This window comes from Protopterus annectens, chromosome 2.part0 (genome assembly GCF_019279795.1).
Source record: "Protopterus annectens isolate FY-2018-M chromosome 2.part0, PAN1.0, whole genome shotgun sequence".
In the NCBI taxonomy this organism is placed as follows: domain Eukaryota; kingdom Metazoa; phylum Chordata; order Ceratodontiformes; family Protopteridae; genus Protopterus; species Protopterus annectens.
In genome coordinates this window covers 781,894,532-781,917,371 of record NC_056728.1, presented here as the reverse complement: position 1 = coordinate 781,917,371, position 22,840 = coordinate 781,894,532, and positions in this window count along the sequence as shown.

Below are 22,840 nucleotides of genomic sequence, written 5' to 3'. Positions count from 1 at the left end.
TCCTTAATGGCTTGCACTGTGTTAAGCATGATGGTTTACTTTCAGTTTTAGTACTGAATTGGGTGTAGAAATGCATTGTAATTGAGGAGAGAAGTTTAATCTGGATGTATACCTTAACATCTAGCTTAATTGTAGGGCTCAAAGTCAAAGGGTTATAGAGGATTCTGAGAGTTGGTTAGTGTTAAGAAGGTGGTTAGAGGTAACACTTATGACTATTTCATGAAACTTTTTAATGAGTAGCTTCAGCCCCTAGCTATGAAAATTTATGTCAGGAGTTTTGGTTGTTTGCATTCTGTGGTTTGAGTTGATCTCCGCAAAGCAATGTGAATGAAGATGTAAGTTTTGTTTCACTTGTATCAATAGCCCTAACTCTAGCTCACAAAGTCATAGTTATGGTTGGGTTAGGGTAAGACAGACATGCAGTTATTTATAAGGTAGGGATTCTGTAACTCGCACAAGCTGGTGGCATAGCTGAAGGACTGTACAAAAATAAATGGGGTTTCTACCTTTTTTTTTGTTCTGTTTGCCCTTACTTCCTGTAGTAAACACTTCAAAAATGTGTAAAATTCTGTAGCCTACAACTGTACTTTTGTGATATTTTAAGTTGTTCTCGCACACTATACTTAACTACCTTTTTTGAGGGGGGATGCCTAGCTTCCTGTGAATATATTTTCAGGAATTTTTGAAGTCCAATTTAAGAACACTGTAGTCTGTATATGTACAAGTTTTATTTAACTTTTGCCTTTTTTTTATTTCACTCTCTCTCTCACACACACACACACACACACACACACACACACACACACACACACACACACACACACACACACACACACACTCTCTGCACTTGCATGATGGGTAATTCTGGTAGAATTTCTTGTCTGTGTTTTGGTAAGCTGTTCTTTTACAAACTATTTCCGAGCACAGTACAGTGCTACACATTACCAGTACCATTTATAATGTTTACTCTGATTCACCCAGAACATTTTTTGTGGGGGGTGGGTAAGGAGACAAGCCCCTTGCCCTTAACCTCCTTCTATTGAAGTTCATTGATGCTGGACTGATTATTTTTGCTAACTACATATCGCTTGTACAGAGTTCACACATGGAGCCCAATTTCAAAAGACTTTCTTTTAGTGTAAGTGACCACTTGTACTAAGAGCAGGTCTTTTGGAATCTGGCCCCCATGTTTAACCTATTTATACATAGGCTTTACACCAAACTGTCCCTCTTTTGGAATCTGTCCCATGGTGTAATAAGCCATTCTGTACTTTGTATTAGTTTTAGTGCCTAGTAGTTGTTTCAGTGAGTGCACATTGTGCAGTCTAGCATTCCCTTCCACATGCACACCCGTTCACATTTCACCATACTCAGTCTTCAGATTGTTAGTTCGCCCTTCTGTGGGTATCAGAGAAACTGTTACCCAGTCAAAACGAGGCTTTTGGCTGCTCCCCCCCCCCCCGAGTTAACTTATTACATCCATTAAGTAGCAGCATATTTGCAATTTTTAATGCTGCTATTGTCCATACTGCAGACTACACTCAGGTTAGAGTGCAAGTTTTCTCCCCCATTGTTGCTTACTCTCCACTCGGTGTCCTGATTGATAAGACTGATGTCCTCTAGTCCTCGATTCATATCTACAACAAACATGCTGAACATGAGAGGTCCCACTTGTGGTATTCATTATTCCGTTGACTTTTCATTAGGGAGTAGTCCCCCCCCTCCCTCCAGCTGCTGCCACCATCATCTTCCTATTGGACAAAAATTTTCCTGCCAATGTCTAGAGTTTGGATCCATGCCCAAGTCATGTGGTGGTGAAGGTCTCACTCTGTATCCACCATGTTCTTCTCATCCACACTTGTTTTAGCAACCTAGTCATAACTAGATCAAATTTGTCTGTGGAGACCACAGGCTGGATGAATCCAAAAGTCCTTGCTGTTGTCCACCTGCTGTATAGTTTGCATTCAGGTACCCTACCACACTCTGCAGAACTCTTACAATAACGTTCCCTGGGATAAAAATAAGACTTCCCAGTCTGTAACTACCAAGTTTCTTTCTGGATCTTTGTTTATGCAAGGTAACCACCAAATACTGTTTTTCTATTTGCAGACTCCACACTGTTCCCAAAGGAAAAGGCTACTGTTTTGTTAGTAAATAACTCTGGGCATTTAACAGCTTTTAAATCACTGCACATGTCCTTCCATGTCACTATTGCAGTATTCTTTATAATAGAAATCCCCTATCAAGGGTAGTCCAATGTCTGGCCAGTATACAAAAACCCTTTGGTTGTAAAGGGCATGTCGTATATCACAGATATGCTCCACATACATGGCATAGGGCATAAAGGTGACTTCCGACTGTACCATCCTCGGACTGCTGTTCCTACTAGGGCTTTTCAGTTCTAAGGATGTGGTATGTCAACAAGCAATGAGGGATAAGGTCTTGGCTACTATGCAGGTTAGCCCTTCATGTTTCAGAGCTGGCTATCCAGTATCAGATGATCCTTTATTAATCAGATCAGAATATAGTGGCAGATTCTCTGAGCAGGTCCATAACACTATCCCATGAGTGGATGCTTCACAGGGATATATTTCTGGGCATTGTCCACCAGTGAGGTACTCCTCAGGTAGATGTATTTTACCTCCCCTCTGAACAGACGACTTCCTTTTTTTTGTGCCAGAGTCCCATGCCTTCTGGCCTGGACAGTGGACATCCTCTCTTTCTCTTGGAAGGGGGTGTTTCTTTATGCCTTCCCTCCCCTTATTCTCATTCCAAAAGTCCTGTTCAAGATAAAACAGGAGCTCCCAACATCTTGCTGGTGGCTCCCTTTTGGCCCAGACAGCATTACTTCCCTCTTCTGCATCTTGTCTAGTGCAATCATCACAAGTTATCTCACAGACTGGACCTACTCACACAAGACAAGGGATCCATCATTCATCCTCACCAGTTCACTCTTCAATTGACATTGTGGGTGATAGGGTTTTGATCCCCGGCAGATGCCTTATTTCTACAGATATGCTTTGGGTCCTGCAGGAGGCCAGAAAGTCCATTATTAGGAAATCTTACTTATCCAGATGGAACAGGTTTTCCGTTTGCTGTCTTTCTCATAACCTGGATCCAGTTATTGTGGATGTTCCTTTGGTTCTCTCTTATTTGAATTAATCGATGCTGGGATGGCATATTCCTCTGTTAAGACCCACCTATCCGCTATCCCACCTATCAGCTATCCCTGCATGTTTGCTTTCGACTCCCCCTTTAGTCTCTAAATCTGAGTCTGAAACATTTCTTAAATGAGTCCTTCACATTGGGCCTTAATTTTGTTTTAGAAAACTTGACTCCGGCACCTTTTGAGCCTGTTGCTTTAGCTTCCTTACAGCATTGTTCTTGGAAGTCTGTTCTTTTGCCCTTACGTCTGCCAGGAGGGTGTCTGAGCTTATAGCTGTTTTTCATAAGGACTGGGTGTCCCTTCGTACTAATCCTCCTTTTCACCCAAGGTGGTTAATGAGTTCTCTTAATTGGTCTATTCATTTTCCCCCTCAGTCCCTGCAGTCTGTTAGTGAGAAGGTTTTGTACACCTTGGATAGACGTAGACCACTCTGATATTTGGATAAAGACTAAAGCTTTTTGTAAATCTGAACAGCTCTTTTTCTTTTCATCCTAAGTCTTTGTTTGGCTGTTTCCAAGCAAACGTTTCTTCTTAGATATCTAAAGCCATTTATTTTTGCTATTCTTTTTATGGAAAAAGCGTTCTTCTTCTGTTTAAGGCTTATTCCACTAGGGCTGTGGCTTCTTCTGGTGCTTTTTTCAAGGGTTTGGATACTAATTCTATTCTTCAGGCAGCAGTCTACACTTCTCTGCATACCTTTACTAAGCACTTTAAGTTGGATGTGATTTGTAGACCCAGAGCTGGTTTTACCAGGACCATTCTCCTTGGCTTCCTAGAGGGCTCTGCTGGCCCTTACTCCTCCCAGTCTTCTTTCTGAGCTTTTGCACTGTCCCTGTTGTAAAGAATACTGCAACCGTGGTATGAAGTACATAGTACAGTTGTGTAAAATCTTACCACAACAGTAGATGTCCTCTTCCTCACTGTTGCAGTACTTGCTTCCTCCCTCCTCCCCTGGTTCTTTTTTCTGGTGGATGTGTTTGTTACCTACTTATATTCTTGGAGTGTCGTTCTTACTGGGGCTTTTCAATTCCGAGGTTGGTACGTCCAGAAGTGACCTTTATGTCCTATGACATGCACAGGGAGCATGTGTGTGATGTACGGTGTACCCTTTATAACCAAACAGCTTTGGTATACTGGCTGGATATTGGGCTGTCCTTGGCAGGGGATCTCTATTGTAAAGAATACTGCAACAGTGAAGAGAAGGACATCTACTGTTATGGTAAGATTTTACAAAACTGTACTTTTTTACCTCGGTTAGTTGTCAGTCTCCTATCGCCATCTCTTTTTATGCTGGTACCTTTCCTTCCTGTCCTTGTACAGACAGTGTCTGCTTGAGTAGTAGCATTAAGTGGATCTCTGACCTAGAATTTTAAATTATGATATTTTGTAACCTTGGAAGCCAAATCAGTTCTAGGGTGTTGACATCCAAGCTGTGCTGCTGTTTGGATTCAAGCAGTGTTAAACATGACCCAGTGAAGGAAAAAGCATCAGGATTGTGGGAAGCAGGTTATTTGGTCTTTTTCTGCTGCCACGAATTTGCTGTTGCAGATGGCAGCAGAACCATTTATAAAGCCACAAAATGAGACCCAAAAAGGAGTAAAGTCCATATTTGATATATTGGTAGCAAAACAAGACTGAAAAGCTGAATGAGGGAAATGGGTAATGGTAAACCCGGTTCTGAAGCTGACAAAAGTATCACAGTTTAAGGGGAATTGCTTTATAAAGAAGAGGTTAGAAATGCTAGGAAAAAGAGTACCAGGCTGTCCATATTCATATAGTGGGTGCTGACAACCTAATCAGAGAATGCTGATTTTTTTTTTTTTTTTAATACTAGATCTGGATATATGAAATGATATGATGCATGTAAAATATATAATGTTCATATCAGTTGTGTGGGAGGCCTGGAAGGTGGTCATGGTGGTATGTGATCCTGTGGGGACTTGGAATCAATATCTAACAGCTGCTAGGAAGTTGTAATTCAGAACGTCTGTGTTATTGTTTCCAGATCTGTCATCACAGCATATCATAATAACATTGCAAGTCTTGAAATGTTGTTCAGGCATATATCTGGTATTTTGAAGAGTTCCAGTTACTTCCTGCTCCTACCAAATATCTGGATTGCATATGTGGGAAAACCTGAAAGTTTTGTAATCCAGATGATGCTGGTACATGGGTGATAAACACAGAGACAGGCTTTGTACCCAAGTGGCTGAACACTCTTCAGTAGAAGAAGGCTGAAGATACCCTGCATTGCAGCACTTGTGCATATTTCTCTTTTGTTATACAAGGGGTTTTAAGGATGGATATCTAGGTGTGACTTATTTAAAAAATTGTTGCATCATTATGTGAGGAATTTTTCAGTTTTATTAAGGTAAGGTGCAAACAAGTTTATAACGTGTGCATGTTTTCTTTCATATGTTTGCTGCTTTTATTTCCTCGTTTCTTTGTGAGATGTTACAGAAAAACAGTCGGCATTCTTTTATTTATTTTTATAATAACCTGGTGTTACACGAAGTGCGTTTATTTTTATTATTTTATACACAAACAAAATTAAGTAGTCTGTGTATACCCACATTTATTTTTTTACACAGCATAACTCATTCACTGCATTCACCTGGTCTACTGCTTTTTCACTACTTTAATTCATTCTCAGGCTGACTTTCTTCATGTTCCCATGTGCATACCCATCCCCTTACACCTTAGAAGGCTCCTTCTCTAGGCCTGCCCTTACTCAATGAGCATCTTTAATTGCTTTCTGCTAAACAGTTCACTAACCTTTTCATTACTCTTCATATTTTTACCTGCTTTTTGTTAAGCATATATATATATATATATATTTTTTTTTTTTACTTTTCTCCTAATTGCACCCACTTATCTTATTCTTTAACTAGATTTAGAGCCGCTTCTTTCTCCTTATAGAGGTACTGATTGCCTTGCATACTTCTGCATTAATACAAACACATTTCCTCCACTGATGTTGGTTCATCCATCGCCTCAGCATTGCTCCCCCTGAAACTCCTAATAGGTTGGTATCTCCCTCTTGCAGTAACACACACTGTTTTTACTCCACTTCACACTGGTACATCATCAGCTTGTTCTGCTCTGGCAGAGTGTAAACTATTTTGGCTGTTGGTCCAGATGACATACCTGTGGAAGCATGGAAGTGTTTAGGTGAAATGGCAGTGGAGTTTTTAACCAGATTGTTTAATGAAATCTTGGAAAATGAGAGGATGCCTGAGGAATGGAGAAAAAGTGTTTTGGTACCAATTTTTAAGAATAAGGGTGATGTGCAGAGCTGTAGTAACTACAGAGGAATTAAATTGATCAGTCACAGCATGAAGTTATGGGAAAGAATAGTGGAAGCTAGGTTAAGAAGGGACGTGATGATTAGTGATCAGCAGTATGGTTTCATGCCGAAAAAGAGCACTACAGATGCGATGTTGCATTGTGTTTTTGTAGACTTAGAGAAAGCATATGACAGGGTGCCTAGAGAGGAGTTGTGATATTGTATGAGGAAGTCGGGAGTGTCAGAGAAGTACGTAAGAGTGGTACAGGATATGTATGAGGGTAGTGCGACAGCAGTGAGGTCTGCGGTGGGAGTGACGGATGCGTTTAAGGTGGAGGTGGGATTACATCAAGGATCAGCTCTGAGCCCTTTCTTATTTGCAATGGTGATGGACAGGTTGACAGATGAGATCAGACATGAGTCCCCGTGGACTATGATGTTTGCAGATGACATTGTGATCTGTAGTGAAAGTAGGGAACAGGTGGAGGAGACCCGGGAGAGTTGGAGATATGCTCTAGAGAGAAGAGGAATGAAGGTCAGCAGGACTAAGACCAAATATATGTGTGAATGAGAGGGAAAATTAGAGGAATGGTGATGATGTAAAGAGTAGAGGTGGCGAAGGTGGATGAGTTTAAATACTTGGGATCAATAGTTCAGAGTAATGGTGAGTGTGAAAGAGAGGTGAAGATGAGAGTACAGGCAGGATGGAGTGGGTGGAGAAGAGTGTCAGGAGTCATTTGTGACAGACGAGTACCGGTAAGAGTGAAAGGGAAGGTCTACAAGAGGGTAGTGAGACTAGCTATGTTATATGGGTTGGAGACAGTGGCATTGACAAAAAGGCGGGAGTTAGAGCTGGATGTGGCAGAGTTAAAGATGTTAAGATTTGCACTGGGTATGAAGAGGGTGGACAGGATTAGGAATAAGTATATTAGAGGGTCAGCCCAGGTTGGAAGGTTTGGAGACAAATCCAGAGAGGCAAGATTATGTTGGTTTGGACATGTGCTGTGGAGGGATGCTGAGTATATTGGGGAAAAAGATGCTAAGGATGAAGCTACCAGGTAACCGGAAAAGAGGAAGGCCTAAGATAAGGTTTATGGATGTGGTGAGAGAGGACATGTAGGTGGTTGATGTGACTGACCAAGATGCAGAGGACAGGAAGAAATGGAAACAGATGATCTGCTGTGGCGACCCCTAATGGGAACAGCCGAAAGAAGATGATGATGACCCTAATAGCACCACTTATCTTACTTTTTAATTCCCATGAAAATAGGTTTATACCTAGTGGATTTAATTTATGAAACATGCTTCTTATCTTTTTTTAAAATAGTACTCTTACTCAAACTGATACAGGATTCGAGGTGAACGTGATTCGAGCTTGATAATATGGGTAGTTGTTTTGGTGCTGTTGAAATGTATACCCCAAGTACTCTACAGAGTGACAATTTCCTACCATTAGTGCTCTAGGGGGAAATAGAAAAGGGACAAATAACTTGCTCCTTTTTGTCCAGAAATTACTCAATTTATGCTGAAAAATTCTATTGCATAATGAACTACATCCATGTTTTAATGGGCGGCCATGGTGATGCAGTGGTTAGCATTGTTGCCTCACAGCAAGAGGTTCTCCGGTTCAATCCTCGGCTGGGGGGCCCTTCTGTATGGAGTCTGCATGTCCTCCCTGTGGTCGCGTGGGTTTCCTCCGGGAGCTCCAGTTTCCTCCCACATCCCAAAGACATGCAGTAGGTGGATTGGTCACTCTAAACTGGCCTTAGATGTGAGTGCGTGTGTGTGTGTGTGTGTGTGTGTGTGTGTGTGTGTGTGTGTGTGTGTGTGTGTGTGTGTGCCTTCTGTGGCTGGCAACTCGACACTGTAAAACTCCACTGCCAATCATTGGCGGACAGGTGATCCGCTGTGGCGACTCCTAACTGGGAAAAGCCGAAAGAAGAAGAATGAACTACATCTATGTTTTAAATGTCAGTACCGGTTTGGTGCCTTCTGCCACCTAGTGGCCATCTTTCAGTACAACATAACTGTTTGATAAAGAGTTTTGAAAGCAGATTAAGAACTATTTACTTGATAAGTGTATGAATAAACACACCCAAACTGCTCCTTCCAATAATTGCATTGCCTTGTCCCGGTAGCTTTATCTGTTTTGCTGTAGCCTTATCTGATTTGCTGTAGTCACATTTATTTAGCTATTGACCTTATCAGAAGTGCTGAGCATTCTCTTGTTTCCAACCTGTAGTATGTAAATATAGAAACTCATAGGTTCATAGGTGTATACCTGGCTGATAACCACTAGTACCCTTAAAAGCATAGCTGTGCAACCCAAATGTGACTCACAAATTTGATCCATATTTGATTTATAGGGAGTGATTTACAGACTGCCCCCGTCAGTCAAAGACATGAGAGCCAGACCAAGGGTGAATTTCTGATTACCCATCCACTGTTCCAAGTTGCACTTAAATAGGAATAGGGAGGACCTCTGCTTCACATGGATGGGGAGCCTGTTTCAGAAAATAGGAATTCTTGGAGAAACAGATCTGTTTCTCCAACATGTCCTGTTTATGTTGCAAGCAAAATGCAAGTCTTTTTAATCTAGTAGTTCTGATGCTGTTTGTATTGCAAAAGATTCATCAAAACCGATTCCGGGGATGCCTTGTATTCCAGGAAAAGATCACCTCAGAAGTCTGTATAATACTGAGTTACGAGGCAGGGTTTTGAGGCAATCAGCACAGGACATTGTGTTTACTCCATGTATTCTTTGTGTAAGGAGCCTTTGTGGACGTTCCAGTTGCTGCATGCATCTGGCCAGGTGCATACCAAAGGGGGCATTATACTCTATAATGGGCCTGATGAGGGCTAAGTACAGTTGTATGATGATCAATAAAGCATTTTATTCATTTCCAGTCCGTGCTGTAATTTCCGTTATTTGGTGGTTTTCAGTTTAAATTTACAGTTGTATGATGACCATACCTTTTAACCTCTTAGAGCAAGAAATCTGGACAAAGCCATAAATAATGGGGGAACAAAGGCCTAAAAAAGGATACAAATTTTAAATACTGTTGCAAACTTAGAAAGTTGATAGCATAGAGGGGTTTTGTATTGGCATGAATTTTCTGAATAGTATGAAGTCTGAAACTCAAATGACTGTCATTATTTTCTAATGTTAATCTTTGACGACTTGCCGATTTGCCAGAAAACCATGATTTTATGATAAACAGACCAAAAATATGAGGCAAACATCTGGACATTCTGTGAAAATCTGTACAGTTGAGAGGTATGAGACCTTTCTGGACCTAGATGCCATGCCTTTGCTTATAAGTTGAGCAACATAGAAGGACTTTCTTACTACTTTGGAAACATATCGATCTAAGGCTAAATTGCTATCTACATGAATTCCCAGAACCCTGAAAAATGAATCAACTTTTAAGGGCATTTTATTGATGACAAAGTTAGCTGGGGTGGCAGACTTCCCAAAAGGTACTATAATGCATTTCTTGGTATTGAGTTTAAGACATGGCTTTGGTACCAAGCTTGTCTGTATTAGACCTTCCTGAGGGGTGATCTCATCTTGGGGGATTAAGTGAGTGACTACTCCCAGTTTGCAAACATTTGCAAACTTCGTCAGCCAAAGACCTTTGACATTGGCTTTGACATCCAAGAAGTAGATGTCAAAGAGGAGTAGGCCTCTTTGTGGAAGTGGCCTTGCCGATTCTAATCTTCTGGGTTCCATATATGAGCCAGCTAGCTATCCATGGAGTTATAAAGGGGTTTATACCTAGTTCTGTAAGTCTATTGACAATGTCTGAGTGGGGTTTAGTTTCAAATGCCTTAGCCAAATCTAGGTAGGCAGTATGCACAGTTTTCCCCTCATCCATCGCCTTTGACCTTTTGAAGTCCACCAGATTCAGTAAGCACAGCCTTCCTTTGACAAAGCCAAACTGAGGTAGAGCCAGTGTCTGGAGATCTCCTATGTCACTGCTGATAATTTCCATGATAATTCTTTCCATGGCTTTGCAAATAAGACTAGTCAGACTAATACATCTGTGGTTTCCAGGAACTGTTGAAGGTCCTGTCTTATGTAGGGGGATGGCATTGCAGTCCTCCATTCAGATGGTACAAAGCCTGTTTTAAGACTATAGTTGAATATTAATACCAGGGGTCCTGATAAGTCATATCTTATTTAGGAGGCATCCTGAGATGTTATTGGGACCCATTGAGGCTGTGTTTTTGGCTTTAGTGAGTGAAACCAGTACATGCTCCCTAGTTAAAGTTGAAAGGTTATGTTTGAGGGTATTATTGGGAGGGGCTGGTTCGGGATGAGAGGGGGGTAAAAGTAGAACTTTATTTGTCCAATAACATGTTCACTTTATCACCAGGCTTGGTGAATATGGCACCATTAACCACCAGTTAAACACAGTGCTTTGTGCTGCCTTTGAGATTAGATGTAGAGTGGATGAAAATTTAAACACAATAGGCACGTTCAGATGTGGGAAGTGTAAGGTGTGTGATAAAGTTAAAAAATTTCAGGTAGTTTGATTAATGGAAAAAAAGTTTAAAGCCTCAGGATCCTAGAACTGTAGTACTAGCAGGATTGTTTGTCATTGGATGTGACTGTCAGCCTATAACATGGTACAGAGGTCAAACCAGAAGAGTAGTTAAAAGAAGAATTATGGACCATTTAGGGGATGTGAGAAATGCAAGGCTGAATAACCCTGTTGCCCAGCATTTTCACGCTGTTCATAATGGGAATACCAGTAATTTATTTTTTTACTGTATTTAAATAAACCTTGTGTAATACAGGGTGCAGAATATGGGCGCATTCTTTTGAGAATGGAAAGTAGATACATCATCAGTTTTGGAACACTTTGGCCCTGTGGTCTTAACATGGAGTTAGATTTACATGTATAAGAGAAGATATTTTGTATAATTTTAAGAAATGCATCATGAATGTTTTTGTATTAATACTGGAAAATATTATGTAGTTCATTATACTGTTTAAGTATATTAGTGTTATCTGATGTTTATGCACTTTAAATCACTGTGACTCACTGAACAATTAATTATTGTATAATTAATTGAGCAATTGATTAATTGGTGTAGTGAAATGTATTTAAGCTGTACCATCCTTATGAGAAATTATTTCCCGGAAGGCTTGATGCCGAAGTACTAGGAGCATAGTAAACTTGGATGGTGACCATTTCTCCAGTCTCTAGTGTGTGTTTTTTGCATATTTTGTGAGCTGGTTTGGTGGTGTTTTTTGCATAGCTGTAGAAGGCCTTATGGTCCCTTTTCACCTGGGACGATATCTTAAACTCAGTGGTGGTTTTCCTTGACCTAATTAGCCCTCTTAGTTGCCTATTTACTTTGGGAGAGTTTTTATCTTTATACAAATTATCCTTCCTGATTTTGCCACAACTTTTTTTTTCCCTTTTGTTGCATATCCTGTTTAATTTGGGATGCCATCACAGCAGTTTCTGGGGTAGTTGCCTCTGTTCAGCCATTGACATGATTGTACATAGTTTCGAAGAGAGCTCAGTACAGGCTAGTATGCTCTCAGGGTTTGCAGGGGCATTGAATTTTGACAAACCATCACTTAACAGGTAATTTGCCTTGGAAAAGTTCTTAACTGTTACTGGTTTTAATGGGATTACAGAGTTGATTTTGAAGGAGACCGCTTTATGGTTGGACCTTACCAGGGAGAACGACACATTGGGCATGCACTGTTCTTCCATATTTGTGAGCATGAGATCCAGTATAATGGAGAATCTAATGTCTGTATTCACAATTTGTACAAGGGTGTTTGCATTTACAAAGTCCTGGAATCTCTTTGTGTAGATCTGAAGAAGTGTAGGATTTCCAATCTACAGAGGGTTAATTAGTCTCCCATGACTAGGGTATAAGGTTGAATGTCTCCATTAGGTCCAGTAATGCATTGTGAGCATGGGACTTGGAGGGTGACTAGTAGCTGGCTAGGATATGGTATGGGATTTTGTCTGTGGTGATCTGTATGTGGAGGAACTCCAGCAGATCATCTTGTTTGACCACTCTAGAGGTATGTTTGTCGTTGATGCATATTGAGATACCTCCACCTTTAGGCATTATGTGTGCAGTTACTGGTCTAAAAGTGTGGAAGGCACTGAAACCTTACACTGCTGGAATACTCTCTGCTGCTTTAAACCAGGCATTGGTGTGAGAAGTTTGAGGGAATGTTCTAGTTACTGTATTTAGGCTGCTGGGAATGAGCAGTAACACCTTGAGGATGTTCTTCATATTTCACTGTTGCAGTCATCACATTTGGGTTATCCCTGCCAGGGTAGCCCTCGGCTGGCCCAAATACCTTAGTATTTCTGTGTTGGTTGCTGTCACTTCAAGACTGACGTCAGGTCATCAGTAGTATAAAGTAAGGCAGCCGACGCCATTACATCAGTCTTTCTTGCCATGGAGCCCGAAGCAGAAGCAGTTTGCACGAGTGCCGGTTGGCCGCTACCTGAGTTTTATCTTCCGAATTGAAGCTGAAGTCTTACAAAGCCAAGTACCCCATTGGGGATCCTTTTTTTTTTTTTTTTTTTTTTGTGCACTAACCAATGTCAGAAAAAGTTAATTGTCTTGCCTGTGGAAAGCAAATACCACATTGAGACATTCATTCTTACTGCGTCACTTTCTTAGTCCCAGACCATGGCGCCCCCCGCTGTTGATTTTGTGCTTTGTTCAGTTCCAGAACAAAGTCGGGCCCTTATTGTAGCTAGATATTTTTGATTACAGCCCTCAACTTCTGATATGGCTTCGGTAAGCCATCCAACAGCAGATCTTCCGAAAAAATGTAAGGATAAAGACAGAGACAGACCGCACAGGTCTAAACCTACTGACGATGCTTCCATTAAGCTAGTCGTCAGCTCTCTGGTCCTCAGTGAGGCACTTTCGCAGCCCCTGATGCCTGCTTCTGTGGATTCTCAGGCCACTACTGAGACCCTTTTGAGTCTGGTATGCCGCAAAACTCTTCTTCGACTAAGGATCTTGCGGTTGTCTCTCCCTTGGATGGGTCTGGAGCTGCAGGCTTCTGAGGAAGTACTTTGCACTACTGATTCTCGACACATACCAATGACTTCTTTTGCATCTACCTTTCTTTCAAAAAACTACAGAGTTTCTCAGGCCCAGGGTATGAACCACACCTAAGAAACAAACGACCCAATCTTAGGCACCTGCTTCCTTGCCTCCGTCTCAAATGCTTAAAATGGCGAAAGACCTTATCATGCTGATCAGGGAAAGCCAAGCTACCCCTTCGAAAAGAAAGAGATCTGTCCCCAGTAGTTTTGTCTGAGCAGGAGTCTGATGACTCTGATGCATCTGAATATGAAGACATGCAACCCCTCACTGCTTATGAGGATTCTGATGCAGAGGACTCCATTCCTTCAGCCTCTCCCACTGAGGACTTTTCCTTTGGGGAAACCCTTCAAACCTTAAGGGAGCATTTCCAATGGAAATATCAGGACTACACTCCATCTAAAAAGAGACTCAGGGAATTCTTAGATCTTCCACAGCACAGACCCCTGGCCATTCCCCCAGTCCTGGATGTTGTGGACGATGTTTTCCTGGAATCCAGTTTGACTCCTGACACCCTACCTCCTGCACCCAGAAAACCTGACCGGTATTAGAGTCCCTGACTCACGCAAATTTCTTTTTAAAAATCCTACTGCTGACCCTGAGGTAATTTCTCCAGGGCCTAAAGGAATTAAAGCAACCTCTGCTAAGAATCCCACCCCCTCAGGTAGGGATTCCCAAGCAGTAGACAGATGGGGTAAAAAAGTATACACCTCTGCTACTCTTGCTATCAGGACACTAAATTGCCAGTTCCATATGCTAAAATTTTAGCAACATACCTTGGAACTCCTCAAACAAAAAGTGTCTTCCTTTCCTGCTTGTGCAGAATCTAAAGGGTTACAAGAGTCTAATGCATTCTGCAAGTCAAGTAACTAAACACACCTTACACTGTGGTTTTGATGCCCTAGAAGCTTCTTACAGGGCAGCAGTCACCGGTTCTGTCCTTAGAAGGCATGCATGGCTTAAGAAACAGCCCTTGCCAGACCATGTTAAATCTAAATTGTTGGATGAACCCTTGCACAAAGACAACTTATTTGGCACTAAGGCAGAGAAGGTCTTAAAAAAAGATGGAAGAAAAAGCTAAATCTATGCAGACAGTTAAGGATTTCTTACAGGTCTGGCCAACCAGGTTCAGCAAGAATTTGCCCCTCCAAGCACTGGTCCTTTCCTGCTCCCACCAGGTCAGTTCAGCCCAGACCCCATTGAAGCAGACCCCCCAGACAGCAGCCACAGGGAATGCAGAGATCAAAACAGTGGAATTCCTCCACTTTAAAAAAAAAAGGGAGTTCTAAGCCACCCCATCATGGTAAAAACTCACAATGACTCTCCTCCCCCAACCCCTCCCTCTGCCCACCTTCACTTACCCCTAGGAGGAAAACTCTCCTTTCACGCAAGCACCTGGGCCACCATTACCAACGAGCACCTGGGCCATCATTCCCAACGACCACTTGGTCCACAACATAGTGTCCCAGGGATACAAATTTTCTTTCCACACACTTCCAAATCCAAAAGGGTTCCCAGATCTACCTCCAAACCAGTGGGCAGAGGAGCAAAAGCAAGTCCTTTCCCCTGCTCTCCTATGAAGGCAATAGAGCACATTCCTGCAGAACAGAAAGGCCAAGGTTTCTACTCCATACTTTTTCTGGTACCCAGAAAAGAGGGCACCTGGCACCCCATCCTCTATCTTATCCATTCTAAACACCTTCAAGGTGATACCAAAATTCAGAATGCTTACCCTCCAGCAACTGCTACCCATGCTGTCCAAGGATGCTTGGCTAGCCACCCTAGACCTAAAAGAGGCCTACCTGCACATTCCTATCAGGGAATCATACAGGAAATATCTACGTTTCAGGACAGGATTTCTGTATTTTCAGTTCTCTGCACTTCCCTTTGGGTTATCTACTGCTCCCAGAGTTTTCACAAAATGTCTGTCTCTGGCCATTGCCTTTTGCAGACAAAGGAATATCCAAATTTACCCATACTTAGACGACTGCCTAATTCAGGCAGACAGTCGGGAAAAGCTGCTCAACCACCTGGTCTTTGTAAAGTCTCTACCGACCTCCCTAGGGTACACAATCAATGAAAAGCAATCCAATCTAGTACCCACGCAAAGGATTATATTCCTGGGAGCAAGCCTGGACACAGCATCCCAGATGGCATTCCTTACAACAGAGAAGCAAACTTACCTGACAGCCTACTTCTCTCAACTAGCCACCAGACCCCAGTTATCTGCAAGGAAAATCCTGCAAGCTCTGGGATTCATGGTGTCTTGTATTCTACTCATTCCATATGCCAGACTGCATATGAGGAAACTTCAGTGGTACCTAAAGAGCCTTTGATGTCAGCACTCTCAAAACCTGGAAACTCCTATACCCATGATACCTTGCCTCAGAAAAGATTTTCTTTGGTGGGCAGCAGCATGCTCCCAAAACAAGGGACTACCTTTCTCACTACCCCCTGCCACCCAGACTCTCACCATAGATGCATCAGACTATGCCTGGTGTGCACACCTAAATGGCAGATGCATACAGGGCCAATGGAGCCCACAGCAAATCCATCTGCACATCAACCAAAAATAGATGTTAGCTGTCCAGCACACATTGACAGCTTTCAGGTCCCTTCTCTCCCCAGGGGCTCTCCTTATCAAAACAAACAACACCACTGTGATATGGTATATCAACAAGCAGGGAGGTACTCGTTCCTACCCTCTATGTAGGCTGGCCATGACCCTTTGGCAACCAGCCTCTGCCATGCAACTCCAGCTGTTAGCACAATTCCTGCCAGGTTCTCTAAACTCTCTGGCAGACTACTTAAGCAGAAATCTTCTGGACACACATGAGTGGCAGCTTGACAAAAGAACCTTCACCCTAATAACTCGGAAATGGGTCACCCCGAAGGTTGACATCTTTTCCTCCCACACCAACCATCAGCTCAGCAAGTTCTGTACCAGGGAGCATCACTGCATGGTTTGGAAAGTGGATGCCCTGTCCTTCCCCTGGGTCAGTCTATTGGTCTGTGCCTTTCTTCCACTACCTCTCATCCCCAGGGTACTGCTCAACATAAGTGAGGAAAAACCAAGGACAATTCATATTGCCCCAGACTGGCCACACCAACACTGGTACCCACTGCTGCGCAGCCTGTCCCCACTGCCACCATGGCATCTCACTCAGACCCCAACCCTCCTGACCCAGAGGGAAGGAGACTTCATGCATCCCCAATTGCAGACCCTCAGTTTGGCAGCTTGGTGCATTTCCTAACCACCGATCAATCTGCCAACGTCAGTAAACCGGTTCTAGATGTTATACATCAGGCCAGATGCCCTAGCACTAGAAAGTCTTATGCTGACAAATGGAAAAGGTTCTGCACCTGGATTCAGGCTAAGGGAGCTGATACGGCATAGCCCTTCCTCCCTTTCATCCTGGATTACTTAGCTGACCTGCTACACAGTGGTCTCTCTCTTTCCTCTATTAAAATTAATGCCTGTGCTATCTCTGCTCATTTCCCCACTGAGCAGCCCCTTTTTTCTCACACCCTCTGACCCAACAATTCCTAAGAGGGGCTAGCAACTTAAGGCCACCCAGAAGAGCACCTTCCCCAGCTTGGGGTCTTAACTTTGTGTTGGAAAAGCTCACCCTGCCCCCCCCCTCGAACCAGCATCTTCAGCAGAGTTAACATTTCTCTCCTGGAAGACCGCTTTCCTTCTGGCCATCACTTCAGCCAGCAGGGTCACTGAGCTACAAGAAGTCATGGCTGTGGAGCCCTTCATAGTCTTCCATGCTGACAGGGTTTCCCTCTAGAGTAACCCATCCTTCATGCCCAAAGTGGTGTCCAGTGTGGCTCTCAATCAATCCATTCATTTGCCCACCTTTTTTCCCTAACCCACAGAACAAGTGGGAAAGGATCCTGTTCTCTCTAGATGTGCACAGACAGCTCGGATACTATATAGACAGGACTAAATCCTTCAGACAGTCCGATCAATTGCTGGTTAGCTTTGCTGCAGGGCAGAGGGCAAAGCAATCTCCAAACAGTTTCCAAATGGATAGCACACTGCATCCATTTATGTTACAAGCAACATGGAAAGCCTCCCCCTAAGGGTTCAGGACTCACTCCACCAGAGCAGCCTCCACCTCTGCAGCTTTCCTCAGAGGAGTTCCCATCAGGGACATCCTGGAGGCTGCCACCTGGACATCTGTTCACATTTTCACCAAACATTACCACCTGGCTATCTTCTCCAAATCCAGGGCAGGGTTTGCCACTGCAGTCTTGCAGGGCATCCTGGCCAGCCCCTAGTCTCCTTGATGGCTTCCACCCTTTTTCTCAGCTTTGGGAATCAACCCAAGTGTAATGACTGCAACAGTGAAACATGAAGAACATAGTACAGTTGTGTACACTTACCATAAATGTAGATGTTGGAGTGTATTCACTGTTGCAGTCCTGGTTTCCCTCCCTCCATCTACCTCTTATTTCTTCTCTCTCCTTACAAGGGACATGTTGGTATTTACTTTCTTCTGGTGGGGTTCTTCCACCAGAACCTGGCTCCCACTTGGGGGCTCCTGACAGGGCAAGAAGAACTGATGTAATGGCGTTGGCTACCTTACTTTATACTACTGACGACCTGACGTCAGTCCTGAAGTGAGAGCAACTGACGCAGAAATACTAAGCCTCTGGTATTCGGGCCAGCTGAGGCCTACCCAGTGGAGGACAAAGCCTTAGCGAGTATTCAAAAGTCTAGAGAGGAAAGGTGCAGACCATCCTTGGCAATACAGGGTGGTGTGTAGACCATGTGTTCCCAAGCTTCCAAATATAATCTCCCCTTACAATTACATCAGAAAGATGTCCAGCTGTTGAAAAAAAATCATTTTTTGCTCATATTGTTGCATCATTCTTGATGATAGTAATATTTTACTCAATGCCAGGCTCATACCAGCCTGAGACACATAGTCTGAAAACTCCCTAATAATCTCTCTGCATATAGTCTAGGGAGGTACATCTCTGGTCATATACACCTACATGGGCTATGATGAAATCCTACTGGTACCTGCGATGTAATGTGTGTGCATGATTTGGTGGATGCTGGCTCCACATAAGCAACTGAGTTACCCCTTTAACCCGGCTGAACAAGAAGATATCCGTATATCTTACAGTTGATTCTCATATGATGAGAGGCTTGGCAAGTATGTTTGCTTTACTTGGGGGGATTAGTATTTAGGGCTCCACTGACATTGTCAACATGTGTGGTGTTAGGTGGTATTTGCTGAGGCTTAGCTCTGACAGTGGGTGATCTTTGTTGTTTAGGACGATTGCTTTTAAGTGCCTCAGCATACATTAGTCTGTGTATTATGTGCAATGTGAGGTGTGTGTGTGTGTGCATGCACGCGTGTTTGTGTGTACGCACGTGTACACGCGTGTTTGTGTGTGCGTGCATGTTTGTGTGTGCGTGTTTGTGTTTCTGACAACCTGATGTGCATTTGTATGCAAGAGTTCAGCGTCCAGTGTAATTTTGAAAGTATACCTCTCGCATACTGTGTCTGATTCTTTAAGGATTAAGTGGTTGTCAGTAAACATGATACAGTTGCTGCACAGTCTTAACATACCCATATCCACCAAGTTGGCTACAGAGAAGTTAGGAAATGTAATATCCATGCTGTCCAGTCCTTTGATTTGTAAGCTACAAGGGGGAGGTGTATTGGGGTTAGAATGCTATTAAGGGTGCTTCGTTTATGCAGACTAATAAAGGTGTTTTATTTGGGCAGATTAAGCTAAACACTACTAAATTCTACTAACTTTAATGTTTACACCATACTGAATTCCAGTGAAGCTGTAGGTATTGCCCCTTGAGGCCCAAGTAGCTGCTCTAAGCTTGTTGGCACACAGGATATTTCTACTACTTTGCTCCTTTACAGATTACAGTTTTTATGTACTGTTCTACAGAGAAACATTGCCGTTTGCTAACCCATGCAGATATACAAAATTTATAGCAGCACAGAAAAAACAGAAAACCAAATAGTGAGCCCCATGGCCAATAAAATGACTGCACGAGTCCTTTTGTGCATTTCCCAGCTCAGACCAGGTGAATACCTCGTGCCACAAAATGAATAAACAAAGTCCTCTTGATGTTAAACATGGTAGGAGAGATCCATAAGTACAATGCTAACACAAACCACTTAACTTGCTGGAAATATCTTCCTGAAGGTAATTTCAATGCATTAACATTGAGAAGAGCATTTTTTTTTTTACATAAAATGTACACAAAAAAGCAGGAAATAAAAGTGATCACTCAAAACAACTCAAGTGCAATTTAGCAGTCAAAGGTAAGTAAATTTGCCTGGATGATAGTAGATCCAAATAAAATACTTCAGGAATGCAAGTTCGGACTACAAGTTTTGCTGAGCTCCAGGAAAATGAGCAGGAGATGATGTGTAGTAAAGGAGGTTTATTCAGGAAAAATACTGGTTTGCTGGGTTGGACACTCAGTATAATGACTATGGAAAACAATGGGTGGAAAGAGTACATTAATAGTTTATACAACAGTCAATAGCAATGAAAGCGGGGAAGGAGAAACTTTGGAAGTCAGATAATCATAAGGGGTGTAGGACAAAGACACAGCCTTGTAAAACAACATCATCAGCAGCACAAGGGTGGAAGGTTTGGAAAATTTTCAAGGAAGAATCAGGCTAGCTACAGAGACTAGCAATCAAATAAAGGCAGTAGTGGAGCCCTTTCAGAAACTTTTGCTTAATGTGTTATTGGAGGATGGTGCAGGCACAGAATGCAAGCAGGTAAATGATGTTTCTCTGTTCACCAGTGAGAGTGAGGAGCTTTGAGCAGCCAATCTGTCCCTGGAGGAGTGGTTTTCAGCTCAGAATTTGTAGTTTATTTGCCATTTTGGGCCAATTTCTATCCCTTTTGTCTTTCTTTCTGCTATAAAAACCCACATTTGTGCATTTTTTGCACTTCTTTCAACTCTGCAAGATCCTGCCCAGGTGTCCTGCAGAGTTCTACAGCAGCAGAAGGAGAAAAGAGAGACTTTGGATTGATTAAGTACTTTTTGGCTTGTTTCTTGCTAGTTATTGCTAATGCTGCCTAAACGCTCAGTTTCTAGCATTTATTTGATATTAAAAAGCCTATTTCAGCTGTTTATTGTACTTGTGTACTGTTTGCACTTTAAATGCTCAGAGAAACTATTTTAAAACTGTTTTAACTGTTGTAGGCTACACACAAGTGCGATAGCCATTTTACGGTGCTTTAAAGTGGTTATTTTGTTGCATTTGCCTTAACTTCTTGAAAAAAACAAAAAACGAACAAACAAAAACTATATCTACACTTGTTTCCTGCCTTTCTGAAGCTAGTAGAGTCCAGTTTTCAGAGTTTGCTGAATCCAGGGCTGTATTGTAGTTTGTGTTGCCCATACCTTACCTCGAAGGAAGTTTCTCTGTTCACCAGTGAGAGTGAGGAGCTTTGAGCAGCCTATCTGTCCCTGGAGGAGTGGTTTTCGGCTCAGAATTTGTAGTTTATTGCCCATTTTGGGCTAATTCCTATCCCTTTCATCTTTCTGCTTTAAAAACTCACATTTGCACGGTTTTGTGCACCGGGCAGCACCGGTTAGCTAGGGTTAACTATCCCCGGCTCCACAAAGTCTGCTCTTAAGTGTTTCCCTTATAACTACTCAGTCTTTCAGCCTAAACACTCAGACCCGCATCTTTTAGCCCAGCACTTGTTCTAAATCTGCTGCAGTACTAAATAATCCCCAGCACTCAACCCCCTCACCTGCCTGGAGGAAATTGTTTTTCCCTACTTGATAAAAGAAAACAGTCTTTACTACTTATTCAGGCACGTCCAAGAGACAGCTCCCGGTGTACTCTCCAGTCTACTTGATGAACCTGGGCATCTTAAGGCAATGTTACAACTGCCTCATGTACACAGACAACCCTCTCCTCCTACCACCAAACATTAATACCTGCAAGAGATGCACTTATACAGCCAGTCTAGAGGCAAAGCTCTCTCCAACCAAGACTGGAACAGACAGTCAAGAGGAGAAGGTAATAACTCGCAGCACCCCACTCACTTCACATAGACCTACTAAACCAACACCTCCAAAACCCACACATAGTAACACCTAGACATATACGGAGGCTCTGAATAAAAATCTAAATCTGACTAGGCAGCATAGACCTCCAGAGCAGACACACAAGCCACCTCCTCCCACCAGCACACCCCAAACAACACATAGACCACAAACTCGGTGTGCTACACAACCACAGCCATTAAGGCAAAACAACCTACCCAACACACTAGTGATAGGTGATTTTATAGTCAGGCACACTGACGTCCCACTCACCAGGCTGGACAAAGAGAAGGTTACTGTCAGCTGCTTGACTGGTGCCAGAATCTGCCATATAATGCATGCACTCATGCCACTACACGACAAGTACAAAAATGACTCTGTCATTGTCCATGTTGGTGCAAATGACCTGAGACGTACCTCCCTGGACTACATGAGAAGAGACATGGAAGAGCTCTCTGATCTTGTAGCCCAGGCAGGTATGACCCTAGCTCTGAGTAGCATCCTGCCTTCAACAAGGATGATACCACAGTACAAGGATAAGATTATCAACTTCAGCAATTGGCTAAGCTTCTGGTGTCATTCAAAGGGATATCTAGTATTTGTCTGCTTGGGGTGACGTGCTTGACGGCCATGATGCTTCACCAGAGATGGCCTGCACCTGTCACCCCTGGGATTCAGGATATTGGCCAAGGCTCTTGCTGCCCTCTTAGTGCCTTTTTTAGGCAAGGCTCAAAAGACAAACCAACCGCTGTAAGAACTACAAGTGGCAAAAAACTGAGGGCAGTGCTGCTCAATGCTATGAGTCTAAACCTCAAAATGCACTCACTCGAGGCACTCCTCAAAATGGAGAACATTGATAATCTGTGCAGTCACTGAGACCTGGTTCAAGGCTCCCGAGAGCACCCCAGCACTACCAGGCTATAATTCATTCCACACCTTTCGGCCACAAAACCCAGACCGAAACACTAAGGGTGGAGGTGTGTCCATATTCATCAAGGACATCTACACCTCCAGGCTAGTTGCAAAATACGATGCCTCTGAGATCATCCAAGTGCAACTAACCCTGGGCAAAAATGCATTCCAAATTGTAGCTTGTGATAGATCCCCCACCATGACCCAGGACCCTCACTCCTCGTTCCTGGGGACATTGGAAAAAATGAGGGTCCAACCAAATACCATAATAATGGTACCCTAACTTAAACTGGGAAAACTACTCTTGTAC